Here is a 6,514-nt window from a genome sequence, read left to right as displayed (position 1 = left end):
ATGCCAGTGTCTGTGACATCATAGGTGGCTCCAATGCACAAAGATTTGTCCCAGGACACGTGCCCCCCAAAACTTCTGATGACAAAGGCCAGGGCCTCTCGGGGTACCTCACGGTTCAGGAAGAACTTCAGGCCTTCAAAGAGCTTCTTGTGCTTTTCTTGAGCCTCCAGCTCCTTCCTGCGGTTCTCTTCCTGTAACGCCATCTCCCCATCAGCAGGAAACTCGTCAGCCTGAGCTTCCTCCTCTGCCGCAGGCACCACCACACGGGCCAGGCTGGCACTGAGGGCTGCCAGTTTCTCCATGGAGCTCTCAGAATCCAATGCGTAGGCATCCTCCTTCGCCTTCACCTCTGCTTGGGCCTGACCCTCAAGCTTTGGCGGGTAGTGGAGGTTGAGCAACTGTTAGAGGCGGAAGTTAACAAAGCCCAGCAGGGTGGTGTAGAACTCAGTGAAAGTGGCCATGACCCTGTAGTCTACATCTGTCGGGTGATCATGGGAGAAGGCATAGGGTGTGATCCACACAATGGGCTGCCCCAGCAGCTCAGCCTGATAGTAAATGCCTTTGATGGACAGGAAGACCTTTCGCAAAGCACGGGCAGCAATGATGTAGTGCAGAAACTCCACGGTGAGCCGGCGGCACAGCTGGATGGTCTGCACGTGGCACTTGCCTGTCCGCGGGAAGGTGGAAAAGAGGAAGCACATGGACAGGGATCATCCAGGTCTCGCAGAGCATCGATGAATGTAGGGTACCGTTCCTTGACAATATGGTCAAGCTTGTAGTTGGGCTTATTGTCCTTCAGGCGCTCCACAGTGTTCCACTCGCGTTTCCCATAGGCCCTGCGGAGCTTCCGAACAAATACCTTGTATTCCCGGAATTTGTTGACAATGGGTTCATGGAGGAGAAACTTGATGTCTTTAATGAGATAAAAGGTTCGGGCTGCCATGGAACCCTTGTTCACTTTCTTCTTATGCTTGGGCTCATGGGGATAAATACCCTTCAGGATGCACAGCCGCCTAAAGTCTGCCAGGCTCAGCTGCAGCTTCTTCTGGGCTTTATTTCGGGTGATGTAGTTGGTGGCAGAACCCCGTTCATACTTTTTCTTCTCCAAGCCTCCCATGGTTCCACGTTAAAGGTTCTAGGAGGTCCGCGCCTATTAATTTATTGATGGAACCAGGGATTGAACTCAGGGCCTTGCGCTTGCCAGGGAAGTGCTTATTCCACTGAGCCATCTCCCCGGCCCCTACCTCTGATTCTTTCGATCACTTTAAAATAGTGCCTAAAATATTAAAAAATTTGCATTTCCTTACTTAATTCTTAGGAACAGACACAACTCTCTTTAATGACTTTAGATGATTAAATATTATGGTTCAATAGGATATTATAATGACTTTGATACCTACCCTTGAAGAGCAATTTTCTGATTAACAATTTCTGAGAACACTTAACAGAGCTATCTTTATTGAGGATGTAAAACACTAAGCTCTGAATTTTTTCCTATATAGAAATGTATTAATAGTCTCTGTAATTTAAGATAGGTGATTCTTTTTACTTAATGTAAAGGTTAAGCAGCATTGTCAACTTCATCAGCTTCTGAGCCAGCCAGTGTACTAGAAGAGCACATTTCGGGGATTGTACTGCTGAGTAACAGAGCTGTGATCCTGGCCTCTTCCTCTCTGGGACTGTTCCTCTGTTCCCTACCACAAATTAAGCAGCTTTTCTCTACCATGAAATTCTGCCATGATATTTCTCCTTGGAGCTAATCAGCCATGGGCTATAGCCCATGAAACTAAAAGCCAAATTAAACTCCTTATTTATTATTTTTTATTATTTTTTAAACTCATTTTTAGAATTATAAGTGTTGAGTAATGTGTCCCAGCAGCAAAAATAGTTGATTAATACAAAAATTTTGTAGTTGAGAAGTAAAGTTATTGCTGTGAGTCAAACCTTTCTATCTAATTTGCAGGCAGTGTTGGGGAAATTTTGGAAAGGTAGGCTATAGAATTCCTAGAATGCTGTAAGAAGAGCTTGCTGGGAAATTTTTGTTGGAGTTTAGAAGATCAGAATGTTCTTAGGACTGCAGACAGCAAATATTAGGCTCAGGAAGTTTCAGTTAGGAAAAACGGGATGGGGCGCTAACTCAGTAGAATAAATGCTTTCCTGGCAAGTGCAAGGGCCTGAGTTCAATCCCCAGTTCAGCAATAAATAAATAAATAATAAAATAAAAAGGTTAAAAAAATAAAAAGGAATAACCTCCATGGGCAAGTGGACTAAAGAGACTAAGTGTTACACCTTGCCAAAATTCTTGTCTGTATCTTGCTTGTGTCTTGAGGCACAGGAAGAAGCTGAGTTAAAGTGTGGCAGAATAATTATTCTGGCAGAGGATATTTTAAGCAAATTTAATGTCCATGTTGTGGCTCAGCTACCACGGACAGCCAGATTTATAGTAAGAACCAAGTGCAGAAAGCAGAGAAGGATTTGTAAATCTTCAATTTTGATTTGAAATGAAACATGTATGAAGTTAGAGCCAAAAGAAATATAGTTTCTGAAAATATTATTGTCACTGCAAATGAAAGCATTTTGGCTCCCTGCCTATAGCAGGGCTATGTAAGGAATTATTACACCAGATTCTCTACACTATGTTCAGCCGTCCAGGTTTGCAGAGATGACTGCAGCCACAGTCCACTGATACCAGATCGTGGCTTGACTCTGACTTACAGGCATACCGAGTGCAGAAGCTGTAGAGTCAATGAGACTAAAGTTTAAAGGAAGGCCTGAGAAGCCAGGCAAAATAGGAAGAATAAGTTAAAGTTGTAATGGAGACCTCGGGAAGTTACAGAAGCCAGGAACATGGGAATGTGTGACTTAGGTAGGCCCCAGGCAGAACCAGCCCAAAAGAGAGGACATGGGGGGGGGGCTGGGGGAGGTGACCAGCAGGTCCACTGGGGGAGGGGCCATGCGAAACCTCTGAGGCTTACATCTTCCCACCATGCGCCCAGCTTTCTGAGCATTGAACTATAGGACTTTAGATCTGCCTTGGTTATTGACTAATTGTTTTGGTCTTTCTTTGTATCCTCCTGTACTTCTTCCTTGGAATGGGAATGTTCACTGTGTGTCACTGTATGTTGAAATTAATTAATTTGCTTTTTTAAATTTTGTGGAAGTTCACAGATGTAAATCTTTTGCTCTTGCCAGGAGTCTTAGAAGAGACTTTCATGTTGACATACTGGGGAAAGGATTATTGTGTTTTGATTATATGTAGATTGGTGGGTCGTTTTAGGCAAAATTATGATCTGTGTTTACCTGGAGAGTAAATATGGCATAAGGAAATATATGTGGTTTTAAAGGTGACAATCAGTAGAATGCATACTGCTATGCTGGATTGTCAACTAGACTGATCTGGCCTACCCCGAAGAAAGGTACCAGTGATACTGAGTGCTACCTGAAGCATAGATTGAAAATGAGGTTTAGACAAGATGATGCAAATAGAATTTTAAAAAATGATTTCTTCACTGTACCATTAAAAGCTTTCATAAAATTATTACAAGAAATATCATATGGTAAGCAAATTCTGAAAACTGGATTCATCACAAGACAGAAAGAAAATCAGCTTCTAGAAGAGAAGATAAATGGATAATGACCATAGTGCTCTAGTGTTAGTAACAGGCTATAGGTTGTCACATGGTGTTTCAGTTACAACCAAGATGCTCAAAACATACTAGTTCAGTACTCACATCTTACTAGATGTCCAACAACCATTATATTTTAATAATAATAATAATAATAGCAGTAGTAGTAGCATTAATTATGGCTCATACTTGTGTAGTTTTTATTATGAGACAGGTTAGGCAGTTAACTTGTGACTTACATTCTCACATTTAATCTCAGCTCTATCTTCTATGAGTAGAATATGTTCCTACATTTTTGCAAGAGAAGACAAATATTTGAAGAGATTTACCCCACATCTCCCAGATATAAAGCTGTGGAGCTGAAATTCCCATCCAAGCAGGCTGACGATTCCTGCACTGTAAGTGCTGGACCTGACCAGCAGGGAAGGAAATGCTCCTGTGATCTTCTAAGCATCTCATCCATGCCAATGAGGATTTTAAACACCAAGCGGGAGTTGGCCTTTTAGATTGAAGTCCTAAGGGATAAACAACAAAAAGAAACTTTGAAATAAAAGGTGTGATAACCACAAACAAAAGACTGTCTTACTAGCATAAAGCTTTCATCAAATGTATATCCACTGAGCTTTTAAGAGCATTACTAAGAACTCCTAGAAAATTTGCACCCTATAGTTAATTTAGCATTTGTTTGAACTGTTCTAATATCTTATTTTCTAATCTATCTCTTCATTGCTTCTGGTGGACTCTAAGAGTATGAATACATAGACAAACTGTTTTCCTACATATTCTAGAATTCTCTGCATAAAAAATTTTCCCAGCCTCTAAAGAGCTAGTTATTAAATACTTTTTCATTTGAAACTTACACACAGATACAGGAATAAGTTCAGGGCCGGGGAGTTGGCTCAGTGGAATAAGTGCTTCCCTGGCAAGCCCAAGGGCCTGAGTTCAATTCCTGGTTCCAAAAAAAAAAAAAAAAAAAAAAAAAGCTTCTAGGAATAAGTTCAATATTTTCCCACAAAATTCAATTTTTATTCATGTATCTATCTATTTATTTATTTATTTAGTCTCACTACACAGCTTGGACTCTTAGTAGTCTTGCCTCAACCTCCCCAGTGCTGGAATTATAGGTGTGTACCACCATACCCAGTTTCAGTGGCTGGCAGGGTCACCTAGTGTTCTGGGGCCAGCACAGCATGCAGTATTAGGGATTGAACCCAGGACCTTCTGTTTGCCAGGCAGGTACTTAGACCACTGAGCTAACTCCTCAGTCCCACAAAATTCAATTTTAATGTTCAGGCTTAGATGACCTTTAGAAGACAAGGAAAGACAGTGCGTATGTACACACATGTAATCTTACCCCATCAGTATCCTGTTCCCCCATTCTTACATGAAATGATCATTATTTGTTCTTCATATTGATATAGCTAAGTATGAATGGCAATTCTGTGAGTGAAAAATAAATTTTGTTATTTGAACATCTATTTTTCTCCTTAGCTCATTCTTCCAGACCCATTTTATATGTACAGCCCCTCATGTTTCCCAATTCTTTACAATGGTGACATTAGTGGCACCAACAATCAGAGCTGGAAAGAAAAACGTGGACGGGAAGTGCTCTGTCTACCAGCTGGATGATGCTCTGTTGCCTTTATCTGCCTGTGGAGTTGTGTCCCTCGCTAGGTTTTCCCCCTGCCACATGAAATCCATGGTTTTCAGACCAGAAATGCTCTCCTAGGTATACCATTACAGAAACAAGGGATACGGCTGCAGATCACGCACCTGCACAAGTCACACGCTTGCTACTGTGTACGTTCCTACTGGGTGAAAGCCAAGTCTACCTGCAGATTAGCATGCTTCTGAGGTAACCCAGCAGCCCACAGCTTAATGCCAGTGCTCTAATTGACTCGATTCACCTGAAGATCACCTTATTTGTCCAGAGTGCTTCCCTGTAATTGTTTATCTTTTTTTCCTTATTTTTGGAAAGATTATCTAGGAAAAGATGGTATAAATGGTATCAGATTTATGAACAAAGAAACATTTTGTAATATTGGCTAAATAAGTCTATAAAATCCAAGTTCCCAGAAACACCCTCCCATTTTGGAAAGGACATCATGCTTTTGGTCTTAAGAAGATTCCGAGTGGATTTATTTTTATTGTTTAAAGGAATGTTTCTTGGGCTGTTATTCTATTTTTCTTTGTAGCATACATAAATAAATACAACATATATATTTTACTCTACCAATAATTTTAAGTCCTGAGGCAAAGATTTAAACTGTTATTTATTTCTTGTTTTCTATATAATAAACTTTTGCAAACTTATATATTGTTTTCTGCTAGTATATATTGTATTGTGAAAATAAGTAGCTCACTGGTGTTTATCTATAATTTATTGGAACTTAGAAAATCTTAAAATAGATGTATTTGAAGAAAAATACTATTATTCCAGTGTTTCTGTATGCAGAACTATGACTTAAGAAAGTTAGAAAAACTGCCTGTATTTCCACAATAATTTTAGATATAGTTGTCTGAACCTAGATTTTTATGTTCTTACCTATCCTGATAAAATATACCAAATGTATAAAAAGTTTGCACATAACAGAATAGCCAGTAAAAACAGTGAGTAAAGACAATTACTTTATATACGATGTTATTGACACAGAATCAGCCAATATGTTTAAACCTAATAGTCTTATAGTTCTATGTACTGACAGAATTAATCACTGTGCCTTTCAGAATTGATTAAACTAAGAATGAAATGCAAGCAAAAGAAAACAAAAACTGACAACACAAGAACGTTTATAATTTTTGTGACTCTTGAGTCTGACTTCTTCAACTTGAGGTTTATATGCAAACAGGAAATTATTTGGGAGTCAATCTATTAAAATATTTGATAT

The 6,514-nt window shown here is 39.8% G+C and overlaps 1 pseudogene across 1 annotated transcript in view; it reads right to left on the bottom strand.

The window, feature by feature from the left end:
* Positions 1-1,143, bottom strand: part of LOC101577127 — a 55,640-nt pseudogene extending 54,497 nt beyond the window's left edge. Inside the window, exon 1 of the transcript XR_192835.3 lies at positions 5-1,143. The product of XR_192835.3 is annotated as a pescadillo homolog pseudogene (transcript). The remainder of the gene's footprint in view (positions 1-4) is intronic.
* Positions 1,144-6,514: the final 5,371 nt, after the last annotated feature.

This window comes from Octodon degus, unplaced genomic scaffold (genome assembly GCF_000260255.1).
Source record: "Octodon degus isolate 3935 unplaced genomic scaffold, OctDeg1.0 scaffold00191, whole genome shotgun sequence".
NCBI lineage: Eukaryota > Metazoa > Chordata > Mammalia > Rodentia > Octodontidae > Octodon > Octodon degus.
The sequence above is the reverse complement of the archived record's forward strand: the minus strand, read 5'-3'. Positions and strand labels throughout refer to the sequence as shown.